Source organism: Egretta garzetta, unplaced genomic scaffold (assembly GCF_000687185.1).
Source record: "Egretta garzetta isolate BGI_Z169 unplaced genomic scaffold, ASM68718v1 scaffold589, whole genome shotgun sequence".
Taxonomy (NCBI): domain Eukaryota; kingdom Metazoa; phylum Chordata; class Aves; order Pelecaniformes; family Ardeidae; genus Egretta; species Egretta garzetta.
In genome coordinates this window covers 1,622,422-1,644,557 of record NW_009266282.1, presented here as the reverse complement: position 1 = coordinate 1,644,557, position 22,136 = coordinate 1,622,422, and the positions used below count along the sequence as shown (strand labels likewise).

Here is a 22,136-nt window from a genome sequence, read left to right as displayed (position 1 = left end):
ACCTTCAAAGATCATCTAGTCCAAAACCCCTGCCATGGGTAGGGACATCTTTCATCAGATCAGGTTGCCCAAAGCCCCGTCCAACCTGACCTTGAACACTTCCAATGATGGAGCATCTACAGCTTCTCTGGGCAACTGTTCCAGTGTCTTACCAACCTCATTGTAAAATATTTTTTTCTTATGTCCAAGCTAAACCTACCGTCTTTTAGTTTAAAGCCATTGCCCCTTGTCCTGTCACTACAGGCCCTAGTAAAAAAATCTTTTCCTGTCTTTCTTGACAGGCCAGAATCAGGTCTCCTCGGAGCCTTTTCTTCTCCAGGCTGAACAACCCCAACTCTCTCAGCCTTTCTCCAAAGTCCCCTCGCTCCAGAACTGTCCTTTCTGAATGATGGCTATACCCACCGTCAAGGCACAACTCCACTGCCCAGCTTGTTTGCACAAACTACGCGCCTGTCTCCTGCAGTAGAGGCCTAATAAAGGACTTCTCGAGTGTTAGCTCTGAGCTTCTTTACTTGACTGTCAGCAATATCTGCCCTTTCCTCAGCCTCTTTTATCTTATCCTGTGCTTTTCTGAATTTGGAGAGATTGGTATTGGCTTGTTCATCCTGAAATGGCAAAACAAAAGGAACTAAAAACCATCTGGCGACATGCTGGGGCACAGAGCCAACTTTTAAACTGACAGTCCTAGAAAATGGTAAATAAGTATTTGCTTCAGTTTAGTGACTCACAGCTTCCTCAGCTCGTCACTTGTAGGATTTGATTTTCATCTGCAGTTTATCTACCAGATCTTGTAACCTCATCATGTTTTTCCTGTGTTCTTCATTCTGTGGAAAGGGAATGTGCAATTATACATTCTTGGGAGACAAAGCCTCAGGAGAACTGCTTTCTATTTAAACCCACCTGGAAAGTAAGCTCTTTGACACACCATTCATATTTGTGGACGTTTTTCATAGCCTCTGTGGATCGTTTATGTTCCTTCAGCTCAGCTTTTAACTCTTGGATCTGGTGAATCAATCAACAATTGGCTCGAGTCCTCACACAGGACTCAGAGAAGAGAGGTACCTTTGACACTCTGGCCTCCATCTTCAAGAGCTCTTTCTTGCCTCCCTTCAGAGCCAACGGCTCAGCCTCATCCAGATGATGCTGCAGGTTCTTCACCATCTGGTCCAGGTTCTTTTTCATCCTCTCCAGGTGGGTGCAGGTGTCCTGCTCTTTACTCCGCTTTTCTGCCATCATGGCCACCTTGGAAGGGAGATGACATAAGAAAATGGAAGAATGTGATAGAGACACTGCATACTGCGCACCACCTGAGGATTTTTTCCTGGTTCCTGCCGACAATTCCTGCCACTGCATTTCCTGCTTTGTTTTTTTCTGTGGTAGAAACATGATTAGAAATAGGAAAAAGGATGGGGAAAATCTGCCTTGCTGCACACATGGAGCTTGGAACGACAGAAAAGGTGAATGCTCTGTCCCACTGTCTGGTCATTACTGTGGTCTTCATTGACACCCAGGTGCCGTGGGGTAGAGCAGAAGCCAAGCAAAGCTTGGGAGCAGGGCATGGCACTGTTGAAAGGCTTCTCTGCATAAGACACACAGAGTGTGATGGCGCCAGCATGCTGGGTTTTAGTGTGTGCTCTGGTATTGCCACCGCAGCCTGGATGGCCAGTGCTACAAGGCAGAAAATAGCTTAAAACCATCTATGTTATTTAAGACAAAACTTGGATATATTTTACTCTCAAACATTTGATTCCTACACAACCAAATTAATCATTTTGGTAAAATACTGAGTGACATTACTTACAAATAATGTAAAATCCAACAAATTGCTTTGGCAGTAAAATGCCTGAAAAAGTCCAAACTGAAAAATGCAAGAATACAATAAATGCATTAGAAATTTTATGTATGTATAAATATATATATTTGTGTGTGTATATAATTCATTGTAATACTCTATTTCTGTATTCAAACAGAATACCAATCATCTTTTTTTTTTCATTTTCATGAGTAAGTGGAGAAGTTTTCCTTCTGTTTTAACTGCAAATAATGTTTTTAACTGTTAAGATTTTGTTTTTATCCTGTGCATCAAAATCATTAGCAGGTTGGGTCCCATGATACACCCAGCCCAATTGCCTGGCTGAGCTTCACTGGCCTTGCACAGGAGTATATAGCATCAATTTTGAATGGAAATTCACAATTCTCATTTGGAAAGTTCTTAAATAGGATTTTGAGAAGATAAATATGTAAATACATTAGACACTTCACTGGTTTCAGTAGTGCAGAATTTTTTTGTGTTTTACATTTCATGCAGCACTGGAGAAAGATACTTGGTTTAGGCTGACTAAATGTGGGTTTAGTTCATTACGATGACAAGAGCCCCAGTAACTCATCTGTCAGCAGGGCAAGCTCCCTGTTGCTGTAATACTCCTCTGACACGGAGCCTTTCCAACCAGGCCCACAGGCTGGTTCTTTGTCTGACTTGTACCAAGGGTATTTACACTAACTCCCAGCAGCAATGACATTAGGAAGCCCTGAAAATTCGAAGAGAAAAACACAGTAACGCCCTCACATCTGAGATTGCTTTCTTTGCTCTTTCTTCAGCATTTTTTGTGTCATTAGTAGTATCTTCCATTTCAGTCTGGATTTGTGCCATATCAGTGTCAAGTTTCTTCTTTCTATTAAAGAGGCTGGTGTTCTAGGAAGGAGAAAAAGAGGGGCCTTCAGTGTCTGTTTTCAGTCACTTACACATAGAGACCATCAATGTCCTGGTTTCATCTGGGATGGAGTTAATTTTCTTCATAGTAGCTAGCATACTACTGTGCTTTGGATTTAGTACTAGAAGAATGTGGATAACACACTGATGTTTTTAGTTGTTGCCAAGTAGTGCTCAGTCTACTCAAGGACTTTTTGAGCTTCTCCTGCTCGGCCAGGTGCGTAACGAGCTGGGAGTACAGCACAGCTAGGACAGCTAACCCAAACTGACCAAAGAGCTATTCCATACCACGCAACATCATGCTCGGGGGGGTTAGTCGGTCGGTTGCAGGGAGAGTGATCACAGCTTGGGGAGGGATCGCTGCTCGGGATGAGCTGGGCATCAGTCGGCGGGTGGCGAGCAATTGCATTGTGCATCATTCATTTTGTATATTCTGTATATTCTCTTACCACTCTCATTATTACTATTATTATTATTTTCTCTTAGTAAACTGTCTCTAGCTCAGCCCACGGCGCTAACCTTTTTTTTTTCTTCTTCCCGATTCTCTCCCCCATCCCACTGAGCGAGTGGCTGTGTGGTGCTTAGTTGCCAGCCGGGTTAAACCACAACAATCAATCACTATTCGTCCTTACTCTGTGAATCTCTGGACCCAAAACCATGTCTGCCTTAGCGAAGCAAACGACCTGGGTATGGAGGAGCTGCACACATTCTGTGGCATCCAGAAGCTCCTGCTCAGCCACTTTCCTCGAACGCTCCATCTACTCCAGGGCTGCCCGTAGCTCCTCAACTTCAGCCTGCAACAGGTTTACTCTGTGCTCCACCATGGCCACCTGCTCCTTCAGGTCCTCCTGTGTCCTGAGAGCATCGTCCAAGTGCAGCTGCATGTCCTAAAATATGAAGAGCCAATTTTGTCCTAATGCATTTCCCAGATACTGTGCTTAAAAATAGATCAACCAGAAAGGTAAACCAAGATCCTGAGAACTGCCTGGATGCTCTGCAGGTGTTCCTGTGCCTCAGCAGCCTGGTGGCTGGCATGGCTCAGCTGGACCTCCATTTCATTCAATCATAGAATCATAGGACAGAATCATAGAATCAATGAGGTTAGAAAAGCCCTTTAAGCTCACCAAGCCCAACCGTTACCCTAACCCTGCCATCCCACCACTAAATCCTGGCCCTAAGCACCTCGTTTGCCCAGCTTTTAAATCCCCCCAGGGGTGGGGACTCAACCCCTTCTCTGGGCAGCCCCTTCCAGTGCTTGACAGCCCTTTTGGGGAAGGAATTTTTCCCAATGTCCAACCTGAACCTGCCCTGGCACAACTTGAGGCTGTTTCCCCTCGTCCCATGACCTGTTCCCTGGGAGCAGAGCCCGATCCCCCCTGGCTCCCCCCTCCTGTCAGGCAGTTGTAGGGAGCAATAAGGGCTCCCCTCAGCTTCCTCTTCTCCAGATTAAACTTCAAGTCTCCTTCCATCTTCTTCAGCCTTAGGGATTTACTTCTGCACCTGATCTTGGTGTCCAAAACACTCTGCATTGTTTCCACAGTCCTTTGACGGTTCATTTTTAATTGGCTGACCTCCTCATCTTTCTCAGAAATCTTTCTGTTGATTTCTGATTTCATCAGAGTCTGTTCTCAGTTGACACCAAGGATTTTGAACTCTTCATGCTCAAGAGCTGCCTTGAAAAAGAAAAACAGGATAAACAAACAGAAAAGTAATATTTCAGAGAACATAATCATTGTGATGTTACTCAGTGACTTCACACAAATTCCTAAGGTTTGTGGCAATCAGCCTTGCACACAGCCACTGCCCAGGAGAGGGAATAGAAAGCTGTTCAGACTGCTGTCTACTTTTCCAGTAATACGTAAACTAACTCACCTTGGCCTCTTCCAGAGCCAACCACAGCTCAGATTTTTCTACTTCAGCTTGCTTTTTGGCTTTCTCATGGTCTCTGATCATTTTACCATGTTCAGTAATTTGTTCGCTCAGATCAGCTATTTCCTCTGTGAGGTCAGAATTACATCAGCCTGTGATAGCCAGAGAAGCTGAACTCTGTGCTTTGTGACTGTGTTCAACATCCCTTTTGTATACCTGCATATACACACATATGTATACACATACGTACACGTGTACACAGCTGTATATGTGTATGTATGTGCATGTACAGATAGAAACAGACACGGCCAACTCATGCAGAGACACCTGCATGCGTTTATGTCCTGGGATAGGCCATCAGAGTAACACTATAGGTCTTGTCATTATATGTTCACAGCGCATCTGTAAAATTCCCTTTCACAAGCTGTACAGCCTCTTGAGGGCACCACCTTAACCTGGGAGTGGCACCTAAATGCCCTTGATCTTACATCTCTGCAGCAGACAACAGAGGGCCAGGACATTTACTTTTTTAGCTTAGTCACTTTACAAACTCGCTCGCCAACTTCTGGTGAGACATTTATATTCTCCATTAAAATGGAGAGAACAGTAATGAAAGAGTCCTGTAACCCAGCGTACCTCCTGCAGACATGAGCGTGCTTGTTATAAGACTGTGAGCAGCTAATGGGGAATTAGGGCCAAACACTTATGCTTGAGAGTCTTGTTTTCCTGTTTGATTGTTTCAAGCTGATCTAAGGTTTCTTCATAGGCATTTTTCACTTTGAAAAGCTCTGTGTTCAGTGAATGAGATTCTTTAGAGAGCTCCCAGCTCCAGCTGGCTCTCCTCGTACTTTCCCTTCCATTCTGCCATGACCTGAAAGACAACATGTTTCATTCCCCGCTAGTACTGAAAATGTTATTTATTTGTGGCTATGTTCTGTGCTGGATAAACACTGCAGTCTCTGAAAATGGGACAATTCCTATTGCCATGCTCTAGAGAGCTTGTAACTTCGACTCAACTCAATTTCAGTATTGACTTAAGTAGGGAGTATTTGTTCTTCTACGAAAGCTAGGCTTAAAAGATACCATGCTCACTTATCACCTTATCAAAGTTCTGTTGTTTCTTGTCAAGGGCAGCTGCCAACGTGTTTGCTCTCTCCATGTCCACTGCCAGATCCTCCACCTCCCCCTGCAACTTCAACTTCATCTTCTCCAAGGAGGCACACTCAGGAAGATCACACAGAACATGCACAGTCTCTGTTTGCTGCTCTGCTTCCTGAAGACTCTGAGAGAGTTTTTTCCTTAAGGAATATAAAAAAACCAAGCATATGATTCAGAAAATCAGTGTATTATGTAACTAATTTAATGCATATAGTATCAGAATTCTTTTTTTAATTAAATGCATATGCAAACCCCAATAAAATAATTTAGGTCAGGCTACTAAAAGTAGGTCTATGTTCTCCACAATGTACATAACATCTGGAGAGTTCACCCCATCTGTCATGTTCCTGGCCTCCTCCAGCTCCTTCGTGTGCTGGATAGCATCCGTCTCGTATTTGTTTCTCCACTGGGCCACTTCGCTGTTGGCCTTGGACAGGGCACGCTGCAGCTCCCCCTTGGCTTCCTGCTCCTCCTCATATTGTTCCCGGAGCAAGTCACAGTTGTGGCAAGTAGACTGCAAGGCGTGGGCCAGGGCGTTCTTGGCCTAAAAATTACCCATAATATCATGTATTTATGCTAGCTGTGACCAGCAGGTGACTCCATGACCTTGCACACTAAAATATGGTCACTGCAGCTTGGGCAGGAGACAAAGGGCCAGAGATTTACAAGTGTTCAGACAGCTATCTTCAGCTGCTTTCACTTCTCTCAGCTCTACCACTAGAAAAGACCAAGACTGATGCTCTCACTTTGGCATATGCTGCAGCTTTTCTTCCCTGGGGCTACAAAAGCAAAAGAAATCACATAGACCATGGCTTTATAGTTAAAAAACATGTGAAAAAAATAACCAAAAGTGAAAACACTTTTAATGTATCAGAGACCTCCTCAGAAAAGCACTTAAACACAGTGCTTACTGTACGCATTCTGCCCAGTAGTAATTTTACTGTGTTAGACTGAGGCAACAATACTTACAAACTTCCGAAAGCGTTTTGTAAATGAACTGAGGTCCTGATACATCCTGAAGCCTTAGCACATGCTCAGTAGCTGGCACTACCTCAATCTCTTCCTCTAGCTGCCTTCTAAGTTCTTCCATCTGCTGTGCAATTGCCTGCTGGCTTCCAGACAGCCTCAATGTTATGGTTTCTTTCTCTTCTGGTGGATGGCGTAGTTCACCTGTTACAAGAGAAGACAAGTTGCCAGTACTGCCCAGATTAAGCATCCTGAAAACATTCATATATATAAATAATAATCAGTAACAGACAAGTGGAATCACACAACGTTGTTTATCTTACCATTTATCTTTTCTTTATCTTAGCTACCTTTATCTTATCTTTACCTTCTATGTATATACTTTTACCATTCTTATGTTACCATTCTCATTGCAGGTATTTTTTTACTGTGTCATCCTTAGTCTTAGAGTAATGCAGGGTTTAGTAATGAAATTATGAGGCAGATATATCTCCTCCAAAACTTATCTATTCTATCTCCTTCATCTTCAGTCCTATTCTACTTTAATCTTGAGTTTTACTGTTTGACTTCCACATACACATGCTTAATCCACAACTGTCTCAGCTTTAACTACTTCAGTGCATAGCACTTAGCTTCTCTACAGTTTCAAACCTTCCTTTCTCTTTCCTTTCTTGCTTGTTATCGCTTCTAAATTTGTTCTATACTTATATCCTTTTTTAAAAGAACATTAAGGAAATTGGCCATCCTGTCTCTAAGTCTAAATGTTTCTCCCCAAGTTTTATCACTCTTTCTAGCTCATTCTGTGTGGGGGTCAGTCTCTTCTCCCTGGTAACGGGTGATGGGATGAGGGGAAATGGTCTGAAGTTGGGCCAGGGCAAATTTAGGTTGTACATTAGGAAAAATTCCTTCCCTGAAAGGGTTGTCAAGCAGTGGAAGGGGCTGCCCAGGGAAGGGGGAAAATTCCTATCCCTGGGGGTATTATTTAAAAGCTGGGCAGACGAGGTGCTTAGGGCCAGGGTTTAGTGGTGGGATGGCAGAGTTAGGGTAACAGTTGGACTTGATGATCTTAAAGGCCCTTTCCAACCTAAACGATTCTATGATTCTTCCTATTCCATTTTACCATATCTTCTACTGAACACTTTAATACTCTCTACTGCTTTGCACAGGTTTAGTAATTTCTTCTGCTTTTCTACCCCTATTATCAATATTTACTTGACCTCTCCTTTCTCTGTTCATCTGCTCCAGAAACTCTCTCTTCTCTGCTGTTCAGCTTCTGGGTCACTGTAAGTCTCTGGTCCTGCTTGGCCCACATCATAGGGAACTTTCCTCTTTTTCCCTTTTCTTCCTTTTCTCCTAAACCCACTTCATAATAATTAGTAATATTCCTCCTGATTCCAGGTAGGTTTCCCTACTTTTTTCCACGCAGCCATTTGCACGCAGTGCTACAAGAAACCAAATTTATCATTGCTTCTGCCAGAGGACCAGAGCTACCTGTGCTCCATCAGGACCGGGTGACTGGCACATGGTAGTATATATCAGCGCTCCCTGATCTGCTATTGTGTAAAATCCCTAAAATTCAGAAGGTCAGTTTAAGCCAATTCAGTAGAATTTTCATTTGAGATGTCTGCCCTTTCAGTCAGCCAGACCAAGGACTGTTCACACATGTCATTCACACTGTTCCAAGAAGTCTGCATGGGAGCAGTAACAAGCTCATGAAGAGGGTAGCACATGCACAGATACTGTACACACAGTGAACACGTGCACGCTTGGAGGAGAAAGTGCAGTTCTAACAGGGTGCTCAAATCATTTGGGCCTGTCCCAGATTCCCAGTCCCCTTCCATGGAATCAGCAAGCTATGTCACATCATTCTGGGAATTATTTACGTACACAAATAATGCTCGCAATTGGCATATGAACTTTAAAGTGTCACTCATTAACTCATTTCCTTTGATTTATTTCTAATAAATTTCACCATTATACATGAAGGCTTACCAACAGGAAAAGACTGGTGGGTCAAGTCATACAAAGTTTAGATCACAGCCTTCTGTTGTGTGGAGAAAATTATTACAACGTATCAAGGCAATTACTGCGACTCGGGTGGAGATTTTATCAGCAACCAACTGTGGACAAGTATTATTCATGCTGCCACAGTTTAAACAAGTAATGATGAAGTAGTTCCATAAAGTCTCTTGCCTGCAATTTTCTGATCTTCTTCTGCAACTGAATTCTGCTGTTCCTCAATTTTACTTTGCATCTGGTTAAATTCAAAGCCTTTCCTGTGAAGGAAATGGTCTTTTAATAAGAAGAAAATATGTCCAGTTAAAAACAAATAGTAAATTGTCACTAATTTTTTTTCTCATACTTCCTTAATTTTTCATCTAAATGTTGTTTATCATTCTCCAGATCCATTATGGTTTCCTGGGCAAGTTTCAAGTCTCCCTCAAGCTTTCTCTTTGCTCGATCAAGATCCATATAAACTTTTCTTTCCTGTTCTAAAGATCCTTCAACCTGTACCACAAACATATACAAAGATGGCTGATGGAACAACTGAAGAATCTGCCCCTTCTCCTCGTGTTGAACATGCTCACATGGGTCACGTGTTGCTCCAGATTGATCCTGGCTTTGGTGAGGGTATTAATTTGTCCTCCTCCATCTGCAGGTCATCCAGTGCCTGCCAGTGGGCTCCTTGCAGGGCCTTTTTCTCCTTGACTTCACAATAGTCTCATCCAAACCTGTCATTTCTTCAGTTAGATTTTTAACCGATTGTATGGCAAAATACTTGAAATCCCTAATAATTTTGGCTTTTATATAGGCTAGTGATGACACAAAGGCAATAAACCTGTTGCTAGGCTACCAAAGTGACTTAATTAGTTGCATGATATGGTCAAACTATATCTGCTTATATATCAACGCTTCTGAAGTCACAAAGCAATGCTGAACTTTCATGTTTGGATGCTTATAGGTTGGTTTTCCTGCACAATAGAGGCAACCAAATTTAACAGTAGGCCTATAGATTTCCTTATACCACATCATGTTATAGTTCAGGTTGACTGCACCTTTACATCCTATATATGGACTATTATTAACTATTATTAAACTATTATTAAACACACAAATAGCAGAAATAACAAGTACCTTGTTTTCTGTGGCATGATTTTCCTTTTCAGTCTTGGCCAATGTTAACTTAAGGTCACCAACATGTTTCTTCAGCTCAGAGCATTTATCCTCCGGTTTCCTCCTTTTGACTGCCAGATCAGCGTTTATCTCCTCTTCATCCTCCAGTTTTTCCATTACCTCCTTTATTCTTGCTTCCAGCTGGAATTTTGCTTTGATCAGCTGGTCACATCTTTCTTCAGCATTAGCCAAATTTTCGTGTTCCTTTTCATAGAGAACAGAAATCTGTTTCATTGTCACCCATTGGAACTAACACTTGCAGAAACCACCTGCTCATTATGCAACTGCAACATGAAATAACAGAATTTCCATTCAGCGCTGTTCAGCCCTGAACATTCAGACAAAACTGATGTAATCTGAGGAGCCAAAAATGGTTTTATATTACATACAGTCTGTACTTGCAGCTGCAGGTCCTTTTTTGCTTGCACCAGAGTCACCATTTTTTTTCCAGTTCTTTCCTCTTGGTTTCTGATTTAGCCAGTTCTTCTTCCGTTCTCTCAAACTCTTCTTTCATTATGGCCATTTCTTTCTCAGTTCCCAGGCTCTTTAAGAGGGGTTTTATCTTGAAGAATAGCTTCATCCAGGGCCAGTGCTTGATGTTCATGAATGCACGGATGTTGTACTGGATGCAGAAGATGATGGACTCCCTGAAATCAAAGCGATCCATCAGTACTGTGAAAAAAATCACATCTTTGAGAAACCAGACCTTGCAGAAGACACACATCTTCGGTCTATCATACTTCTCAGTTCAGGTTTCCTGAGGTATCCCCTGCATAAAGCCTGTGTCTGCATGATCAGTTGTCCTAAGCAATCATCCTGCATCTCTTCCAGGACGCCTGGCAAACCTGCCTTGAAGGACACCTGCAGTCAAGGAACAGAGATCAGTCATTGCTGGGCTTGCGTTTTAATGCAATGAATGATTTCTCATTGTGTGGAAAAATTAAATGCTTACCTTAGTGTGTCCAAATTTGTACTGAGCATGATCTACCTCAATGGAAGGCAGCAACTTTTCACACACCTCTTTCCAGTCAATAAGCTGTTTTTCTGGAATTATGCCAGCACTCAGAAGGCGGTATCTGACAAAACAAAGGAAAAATGTTTACCTGTTGATATCATGCTACACGTGTGGCTGTCACTTTGAGGGTACAGAGGAGGGCTGAGTCTGACCCACACCTCCAGCCTTCAACAGTGAGCCAGTAAGAAGCAGGACAGTTCAGTAGGTTCCCAGCGTGTGTTGCAGTCCTCACTGAGATGGAGGGCGTGGAGAGTCTGTTCTCTGGGCCTGGGAGACCCTGCTCATCCGTGTCACAGTCATTTACACTAACCTAGGGGGCCAGCTCACTGGATTAGCTGTAAATTCAAAAAATTAATGGATTTTAAGAATAGGGACATGGATGCAATTTTCTAATCTGACCTCCTGTATAATACAGGCACACAGTCCTCCCAGTGTCTTGTTCATCCAGCCCCCATCTTGTGATTAATCTGGTACATATTTTCTTTAAAAAGAAATTTCAATCTTATTTGAAGCCTTCAAACCTTGAGCATGTCCCAGGTACGCTGTTCACCCCCACGGCAGGGAAAGCATACTTCACTGCTACCTCAACTACAGCCTTTTTCAGGTCCCGCCCCTGGACTCTTGTTTTGAGTTTGCCTCTTAGGCAACAGGTTCCTGCATATTCAGAGATCTTTACACCTGTAGGTTCTCTACACCACAAACAAATCTGCTGTTAACATATAATGAGTTAAATAGTTTGATTTAAATCTTTCACTGTACTTGAGTTCACATTTATCCTGAAGCTCTTTTTTGGACCATACCCAGCTTCTTGCATTCCTCCCAAAGTATGTAAACCAGAATTAGACATAGTATCTAGCAATGGCTTTCCTAATCCTACGCTGAGAGATTACTCCACCCCCTATTCTTTTCAGCATGCCTCCATTTACCCCCACACAAATCTGCCCACCCACATCACTGCCTTGGGCAGTTGTCTTCACTGACTGCCCAAAATGCCACTGCTACCCTTCCCAGTATCCCTGCTCTCCAGATACCCTTCCAGTGCTGTAAGCGTGGTTTACTTTGTTCTTAAGAGATCTGACCCTACATTTGCCTTTCTTCAAATACAACAAGCAAATGACCCCAGCTGGGTTGCCCTAAATTTAGCAACCCTTTATAAATGCCTTATTTGCATGGCAGTTCCTGAGTTAAAACTGTTTGATTGTGTGGTTTTTTTTAATCTATAAATTAATGTAGCTAAGGTTCTATAGAAATGTTAGCCCTGTACTGCTGAAGCCTTTTTTGTTCATGTAGCTACATTTCCCAGTCAAGCTTACAATTTCATAAAAAGTCGTATCAGGTCTTACACAATTTCCTGTCAGCAACACCATTCTGGTTAGAATTATTTAAACAACATTCTTCAAACTTCTACTAGATAATGGTTAAATATAGGATGTGGTCTAAACCACCCCCATATTTTTGCTGAAACACACTTATGTCAAACTTGAGAATTTAAGCAAAGAATACCCAAACATGCAGATGAACCTGAATGAAGTGAAAATATGTTTTGGCATACAGTGTTCAGGAAGGTGTTTGGGTGGGCATTGCCCACACAGACCATGCTATTAGATATGTCTTCATACTTTCCATAGTTGTTAAATATTAAAATAGTCTTTTCCTAAGAACTACATCACTGACTTGTTTAGCAAGACTCTTCTCTCAAATTAATTGGGCTCAAAGCAAACACAAGAATGTTATTGCAGACCTTTGTTTAAAATCCCCATACAATATCTTGTTAGGAAATCCTTTCCTGCAGACTCTAATGCCTTCCAGAACACCATTATATCTCAGCTGGTGCAGAATGAGCTTGTGATCCATCAGGCCTATGACAGAGCACATGGGGTCACATTGATTTTTCTAGCATTGATCAATTGGTCTTTCTGTCAATGCCTAATCTATGTTTTATTAATTACCTGGGGTCTTTGCTTCATTGGGTATGACACAATGCACAAAATGAGGATGAGTTTTTCGCAAGTTGGACATCAGCTTACTTAGATTTTCCTGTAAAAAAGATCACTTGCAATCTCTATATGACTTCAAGACATAATGCAAATATTCTCAATATGATTTGACTCTGATGAAAAATAAAAAGTTCAGAAGTTTTTCCTTAATTTTATAGTGAATATTCTACAATCCTGTACAATACAATTGATAAACTTTCCTTCTGTCTTAAAATGAAAATATGTCCTCAGTCACTGGAAGTGAATTGTAAGAGCTATTAAACAGGACAAGGATGGAAAGAAACAAACAGTATTCCAGGATACCAATAGTGGTCTTCCTTGATGAAATGAACTGTTGATCGAATGAATGAATGGGTTGATTTGTTGTTTTTATCACTTAGATTTATTAGTTATATATATTCAAAAGAGAACTGAGCCACAAAATCAATGTTTGTCTATGACATCAGAAGTCATCTGCTCTGCAGGATAGTTTTTGTGAGCATTGCATTTCTTTAATTGTCTCATGCAATAATGATGTACTCTGCGTATGGCCTATGTCACCGCCAGGTAGATGCTGCACTCCTCATCCTGCCAGGAAGGGCTGAGCCTGTTCCTGGCCCCAGGATATGGTTGTGTCACAGCAGCGTCAAGGGGCTGTGACACCTAATTTGTGTTGCCCACCCTGACTGCAAGGCACTGGTTGCCACACAACACCCTGTACTCAGAGAGACACATCCTGGAAGAAGCCAAGCACAGCCAAATAAGGGAAGGATGCCATTAGCACTAAAGGTCAAAGCCAAGACAGTTTGGGCTGTCTTGAAACTGTGCAACCTGATCAAAGCACGACTCCCCTGCTCCACCATCATCCTACTGGACCTCATCAGCAAAGCAGAATGCACATTAAGCTTTACCAGCTCCCAAAGGTAACTTTCCACACTATTGTATGGCAACAGAGAAAGTGGTAATGGTGAACCAGTGCAGACAGGACTGACAGGATGGCCTGCTCGGCTTTTTCTGCAGCTGGCCCATGCTGGGCCAGAGAATGCACCTACCCGAAAGAGTACAAAAACAGTTTGGAAGGAAGAGCCCATTTTATTGGTTTCTTTTTTCTTAATACCACCACCTTCAGCTGGAAAATGAGATGACAGTCCAACCGAGGTGCTGCTGTCGATCCCTTGGCCAGTGTTATAATTGTGGATCTAACACACAGAGCATGAGTAATGACTCAATACTGAGTCAAGTCAGGTGATAGCTACACCTGGAAACACCAGACATGAGACATAATCCTCTGATCTTACCTTCATCTATGGGAGCAAAGATGGCATAAAGATGGCATAAAATTTTCACAGGTGATTTCTGGTACAGCCCCACAACAGTTTCGTTCAGAGGGGTCCTTGTTCTTCTCAAGCCAGCCAGAGATGTTGTAGTCCACTGTGCCAGCATAGTGCACCAGGGAGAAGTGGGCCTCAGCCTTGCCTTTGACAGGCTTGGGCTTCTGGAAATTGTTGGGCTTGCCCAGATGCTGATCATAGAGCTTGTTCTTGAAAGAGGTGTCAGTTGCCTTGGGGAACATGCACTCCTCTTCCAGGACGGAGAAGATACCTATGGGCTGAATAGAAAAAAGGTGGTTTTGAATAAGTTGAATATAAGTTGTAATAATAGGGAGTGAAAAAATGGTAAAATTAAAATACTGGAGGTATTTTGTAGAGAATTAGCTTGGGAGGAGCAGGTAAGCAAGACTTTTTGTGAACAACTGGCAAGATATTCAAAAGCACCAGATTTTCTTAAATAGGGGTTTGAACTACACAGACGTTGGCTGGAAAACAAAGAAAGCCAAGCAAAAACTGTGCAGTAACTTCTTGGAATACAGTAGTGATGTCTCCTTATCCAAAAGGAGCAAAAAGCAAGCAGATATGAGGCTTCCTAACATTTGAATCTAACCAAGAGGAAAACCTGAGGAGGAATCAATATGCAAAGACAGAAGACAACTGGGGTAAACATGACAATGAAAGGAGAATTTATAATGATCTGGAAGGAAGAGAGACAGAACAGAGGAATAAAAGCATTGTCTTTTTAGAAGGCAGAATACATTTCCAGTCAGTGGATAATTAATCACAGGGTTACATTTAAAGAAAGGGAGGAGGTAAGGAGACCTGGAAGCTCCACAGAGAGAGCGTACTGAAGCCGCTCAGTGCAAACACTCTTGAGAACCCCTTCCAGATCTGATTTGTGTGATTGCACAAGCTGCGTAAGAAACTCACCTCTTCTATAAGCTCAATGCAGGCAGCCAGGTCCATCCCAAAGTCAATGAATGTCCATTCAATTCCCTCCTTCTTTTACTCCTCCTGCTCCAGCACAAAGATGTGGTGGTTGAAGAACTGTTGCAGTTTCTCATTGGTGAAGCTGATGCACAGCTGCTCCAGGCTGTTGAACTAATATTTGAGTAAATGTGTTAATATTGTTAAACTGTCTCAAATCAGTTTATTTCATAGAGATGTCAAGGCAAGGTCAGCCAGAGTATCCCTGAAGGGTTTTGATAATAGCATAAAAGATATATCATGGGTGGTCCAGGCTTACAGAAAAGTTGTGCTGTGCAGCACATGATTGATGTAGCCTGCATTGTCGATGTTTTTGGGTGACCATGTCACTAAATACAGATTCTATGGGGAGGGAGACAGCAGCACATGGCAGTCTCTCTGGGAAGGGAAGAGGGAGGTGGTAAACATCGGGAGGGCACATAGCAGGAGGATGGGGGTAGGAGCTCCACACTGGGAAATGTTCTGTGGATAGTTGGGAGGGATGGGCAGAGTGGAGCAAGGATGAGTGCAGTAGTCAAGTGTGCAGCAACAGGGTTTGGGACAGATACAGGGGCATGGGTAGGGTATGCCTTGGTAGTGGGAAGGGGAAAATGCTGGAGGGGTTATACTGGATACGGGGAAGAACTTTTGCTCATATGATGAAGAGTTGAGACAGATGGTTTGTAGGTCAGGATATCTGGCCATCCTGCACCCAGGGAATTTCTCAGCTTTCTATTGAAGATTATTCACAGGATCTGTCCCATGTAAGTTGGACCTTCCACACCAGCAAGAACAGTGTAAGGCAGAGTAAATCATCCACCCCTGTACCTTCACCTGCACACAGTTTGAATTAGAACTTATCCAGGGAAGATAAACTGGAGGTGGAGTAACCCCTAGTACAACACAGTTATACAGAGATAATCATGCTGCATACAGCTTTGGTAACCCAGTCATAGCTGATGCTTGAATGTGGATGACACAAGTAAGCACAGGATGAAAGCTTCAGTGCTTTGCACAGCCTGAGGCACCTCAGAGGAGAAGCTGGGTGCTGGGCCAGCAGGAGCCACTGGACTCTGTCACTGAGCCGGCATATTTAAGGAAAAGTTTCCCACATTGATTTTACTGTAAAATGTCACCAGGTGATGGCTGTCCTTACCAAGCAGTTCAGGCTTCTTAATGGAGAGGATCTGGTAGAAGACGTGGTAGCTTCTCTCAGCTTTCAGCTGGAAGGTGACTCTTGACTTTTCCAGCAAGTCTGTAATACATATGCACCTATAAATTCCGCAAGCTCTTCTTCACTTTATAGCAAAGTATAAGCCCACCTCATTCACTCACAGGTGTCAATGTCACCAGAAGCCATCTCTCCAAGGTACCCAAATGAATACGAATGAATTTACCCTGGCAAGCAGGCAAAAGGCAGTGGTCAGTGCAGCATTCCCAGGGTAACATGCCAGAGTGGTTTTGTCTCTGGAATCTCAGTGACAGCATCTCCAAATCAGTCTGAATTATCTTAGATATTCAAAGACAGATAAAGCAGAACAGTTTGTTGCAGCTCATGCAGCTATGAGCATGAAAAATCTGCAAACACATCAACATCTGACAACCAGCCTAGGAATCTGTCAGCAAGGACACTCCTCCCAGCTCCCGGTTGCAGGTAACAAGCAGGCAAACAGGATTAGAAATGCAGGAGGGCAGAGAGAAACATGACGACTCACAGAACGTGAGGAGTTGTCATTTCGCACAGTCTGGGCACTCCTGAAGACCTCCAGCAGCGGGTTAGCACTGATGATTTCATCCTCCAGCATAGTCTGCGAGAATATTTGAATAATTATTGAAAAACACTCTGGGCAACATGGCAGGACAAAGTGACTACATTGCGGCAGAATTTCTCCCGTGGTCAGAGCTCTCATCTCTCAGCCACAGGGTCCATGTGAAGAAACTGGAGCTTCTGATTCTTCCCAGACACCAGTCCCCCAGATGTGGTTTCAGTCCAGGTGAAGCTCTGGTGGCTTGTATTTGTTGTGGTCCCAACTGTGTATTAGCCCCTGGTCTTACTGCCTTTTTTGAGTAGCGGAAGCTAATTAAGGACTTTCCAGATAGCGTGTCCTATCCAAGTGCAACTGCCCTTTGCAGTGGTTCCTGTTATGATGCTCAGCTTAGTATTTAGACCAAAAATACAGATAATGTGCAGTACAACAGCACAGCACTTCAAAAATAAAAAATCTACTTCAGAAGACAGGGAAAAACTGTCCGGAGCTGGTTTTGCATCACCTAGAGATAAAGTAGGCACATCTAATTCCACAGTACAATAGTTGAGAGCCCAAGGAGATAACCCGCAACGTGACACAGAACAAGGAACTGGGGTAGCACACTTCACGAGACAGCAGAGGCAACTGAGCCCATGGCAGATAAGGAATAACATTTGGCAGAAGCAGTGTTTCTGACACAGTGGGTTTTTCTATGAGGATGGTCAAAATAGGAAACCTCACCAGTCAGCATGAACTGATAGGCATTGTCAGAGACGGAGATGTGTGGAGGGGCCTCCTGGTGCTTCTTGCCTTGGTAGGCCAACACGACCGCTGGGTTGTACACTGGCAGCCACCTGTAGGGGTTGACAGTGACACAGAAGAGACCTGAGCAGGTCTGCAGGAAAAAAAAAAAAAAGAAAAGCCACTGAAGTCCATCTCCTGGCAGCTGGGTTTTCTCCTTTGCCATGAGAGGGAACTTACATAGATCATCCAGGAGCTGTAGTGGTCCTTGAGGTTGTAGAGGATGGCAGGTTCATGCAGGTGGGTCAACATGGCCACATCCTCAATTCTGTCAAACTGAGGTGGATTCATGGCAAGACTCACACTGCACAGTGCCAGAGAGACAGGGCACTAATGGCACGAGATTCATCAACAGCAAATCCTTCCTTGGAAGAGATTTGTTCCACTCCAGCCTGTTGCCCCCCCAGTTAAACAAAGGCTCCAGCCCTACCAGACAACATTGTCTCCTGGCTTACATTGTGGGGGCTGTCCTGCCGCACAGCCAGAGCCTGTGGATATGCTGGGCGGGGGCAGATGTGCAGGGAAGCAGATGTACACAGATGGCAGCAGCTCATCTTGGCCACACCAAACCATGGGGGAGCTTAAAAAGCCTGTGGTCATTTCTCCAGATGGCTTTTCCCATTGCTTTTATCCATTACTTTTATGCTGCAATTGCTGCTCCCATGGACTGCTCCAGGCTGACTAGTCCAATCCAGGGAGGAAATAGTGTTACTGCAATCATATTCGATTTGGAAAGACTGAACACCATATCCAAGCTCAGGTCCCAACTAGTGGAATGATCTTTGGCTTCTCTTGAGAAAGAAGGAATTACAAGCACAGTTTTCAAAAGCAGCTGTGTAATATGTGTCCCTAAATACCTTCCTAAAGCAGTCAAACACTTGATCAATTAGGGTTCATGGAAAGTCTCCATACAGAACAAGAGATAGTGCATTAACTGCTACTGGCAGGACATACCCAGGAGTCACTACAGAGGTTTCTAACATAATGTCAGCTCAGTGCCCAGAAGAGGGCAGGAAGCTCTGCAATATTAGGAATTATTAGAAAAGAAAGGAAAAAAAAAGAGTGTTATGTAGAATGTGTCCATAAATTCATTCACACCTTCATTACCGATCACACCTCTTAGAAAGGATATAGTTGTACTAAAAATGATCCAGAGAAGAGAAACAAAGATGGTCACAGGTATGAAACAGCTTTTCTGTGAGGAGAGCACAAAAGGAGACACTTTTGAAGTCTGAAAAGTCACGAATAGCAAAGAGAACCATGGCCATAGCAAGGCAGAATAATTTACTTTTTCTCCTTGTGAAAAAATAAACTGAAATTCCCAGGCTGCATATTGCACAGAAAAGGAAGCACTTTACACATTCTCCAATTTTAAACAGTGGAAATCTTTCCCACAGGACAAGGACACTACTGAGGCAAAAAGCTCAAATGGGTTATAAAAAAGCCAGCCCCCAGGAAAGCGGTATCCTGCTGCGGCCTCTGCTCAGTCACACACCTGTGACTGTTGGAGGCTGGGGGTGAACCAACGGATGACTGCTTTAGTCTTTATTTGCTTTCTCAAAAATCTTGTAGCACCTACCTGCCAAGGAGCTGGCTGAGGTGGTTCTTCGGGCTGCTGCAGCTATTCTTACAAAAGTTATCAGGACACGAGATGCTAAGGCATTTCGGCATTTTTGCAAAATTAACACCTTGTAGGCTCCTCTAGGAAACTGTGCAGCCAGGGACACTGATGGTAATTTCACATGCAAAGGGGACATTCAAAGTAGCTGCCTGCTCTGCCACCAGTAAAGGAAGGAATTTATCAGTGGATATGACAGTGTTAGGTGAGGAAGGGTTAAAAGCAGCAGTTGAGGAACGCTAAGACTGACAAGACTACAACCCAACCTGTTCCAGAGCATTGCCTGATCTCTAAAGCCTAAACAAAGAATAATTATCCAATGGATGTTTTCATCCCAGCATCCAAAGGAATTCCTCTGGAAGCTGTGCTGAGCCCAGACAGGGTGCAGGGCAGGGCAGATTTCTTGCCTGAGCTAGTCTCATGCTTTCTGTGGCCCTTCCCTCCCTGGCAGATGTCCTCAGCAGGGCAGGGAGGAGGGCCAGGAGGAATGCACTTTACTGTCCTGTCTCAACAGTTATCTTCCTTCCTGGGCAGCCTTGATCTTTCCTTTGGTGTACTCCACCTCAGGGTCAGCCACAAGCAGTAGTCTTGGCATCAAGTGGCTGGTTCTGGGCTTCAATTCTCTCTTTCTCTGATTTTCAGAGTCACAGTACAGCCTCACCAAAAACCTTCATGCCAGCATCTCTGCTCATGACTGAAGCTGAAAGACAGACGCTGCTGTGGTGGTCCCCTGCACGGTCCTTAGGGTCGAGCAGAGTGGAGCTGAACATCCACCAGCCTTCCCAAGTTGCTGAGAGCACCCTTCCCATCTCTCAAATGTGTGCCGCAAGGTCTTGAGGGAGACATTTGCCTTTCAAATCTGGAATGTGCAAAAGCAACAAAGAAATGCTGCCACCCTTCATGGCCCCAAGGAAAGGGGATCCATGCTCAAAGGAGCAGGAGGGGTCCCTGGGGGGAAGTGCAGCAAAAGGGATCTCTCCCTTCTGAGGGATTCACATAGTCCTTAATAAGACTGAAGCCCTGACATCTGTTTTTCTTCCAGTTCTCCATTTATGACTTCCCTCCCTCCCTCCCTGTTAACATGGAGCCTGTTCTAGTCTCTGGTGAGCAGCCGTAGTTGGTAGGAAGGGACGCGTGCCATGGCCCGTCAGAGCAGCTCATGCAGGGGGAAGAACAGAGACCTGCCCACAGCGAGCACAAGGGAAGAGCCAGCTCATGCCGGTCATTAGTTTTCATGCCTTAAATTCTCACCTCAACAATCAGTCGACAGAAAGAAGGAAGGAACAGGCTGACATCTCTGATCTCTGAAAGGCTACACCCTTTCTGAAGGCCCAATACTTCTTACTTACTTACTGCCAGCAACCACTCCAGCTGAGGACCAGTGAAGGAAACCGCAGGTACCAGTCCCTCCCTACCCAAGGAATGGCCCAGTGGGGAATCTACAGCAGTGGCAGAGCCTTGTGAAACTCCGGGCACAGGGAGCAGCACCTGCAGCAGCAGCCCTCCACCCCTCTGCAGGTCAGTCGCAGCACGGCCACGAGCACAGCCAGGGGATCAGCTTTCTCCCTGACAGCTCTTATAGCCTCAGCAGCTTCCCTTAGCTCGGCCCCTTCCCTATATTTGGAAGGAAGGGATCGACATGCTTGCCTGCTTACCAGTTCATGTTCATTTTCTGCCATATACAGTATGCAAAGAAAGGAGCCCCTTTTTTTTCAAATTTTAGTCACTCCAGGATCTAACTGTGGTTTGTAGACTCTTTGTTATGAGAATTCCCTCTACTGGGTCCTGCCAGCTATGACAACAGCTGGCACTTCACTCATACCTACTCTCCCCCATATGTCAAGGAAGTAATAGTCCAGAAAGGATCTGCTCCTGCTTGCAGGATGCCTGGGCAGAGCTGCACAGTGGCAAGGGAACACAAAGCACGTACCTGTGGGCTGGAGGCCACAACCAGGGAAAAAGGTGATGAGGATTCATGTAGGATCAACAATGGCAATTCTTGTGGCTTCCCAGCTGCATGGGTCAGGGAGGATGGGAGGAGAGGCCATGACTGAAGTATGGTGTGACAAAACATGGCTAAATAGAGGCTAATCAGAAAGAACAACACCCAAATCTAGGCAGGGATAGATGGTTTCATGAATGCCAAACCCTGAACATGCTACAGAAATTTAGCTTCAAATACCGCTTTGGCTGCCTAGGATGTTCACAGCCCTTGCTGCCAAAAGGAGCTGTAGAAGCCATGTCACACCGTGCTATCAGGTTCTTAGACACAGCTGATTGCAATTCCCAGATGAGATGGATATTGGTAAGGGGACACAGTAGCCACCAAAATGCTAGGCACTAGCCACCTTTGCATGCCAGCTAGGACAGCGCAGCTCTGCTTAGTCGTGAGCACTTGTGACCCAGAGCACCACTTTCACACAAATCCCTGGGGCTATAGGCTCTGCCGCGCCTGGGTGTGGGAAACTGAATAGCCAGCTAACTGTCTGAAAGCTTTCTCCTTTTTTTGGTAATGTGCGAAGATCAGCGCGAAGATCAGCCTTGCCGCAGGCAAGGCAGCCTGCAGGCTGGCTGAGGCAGTGGACACCCAGGCGGGGCCGCGTGCCCACCAAGGCTTGCAGTTTGCTGCCACTTAAAGCGTGCAAGCAGAACCCTCCCCCTGCCCAGCAACAAGAAAGCGCGCGAGCGGAGCCCACCAAAAGGAAAGCGCGCAAAATGTGTGCGCATGTGCTGGACTGTGCTCTATAAAAAAGGCTGCAGTCTCAGACTGCGGGGGGACCTCGTGGAAGACCATCGAAGACGCC

At 44.3% G+C, this 22,136-nt stretch overlaps 1 pseudogene; it reads right to left on the bottom strand.

Moving 5' to 3' along the window:
• Positions 1-233: 233 nt before the first annotated feature.
• Positions 234-20,024, bottom strand: LOC104133814 (annotated as a pseudogene).
• Between the last annotated feature and the right edge of the window lie 2,112 nt (positions 20,025-22,136).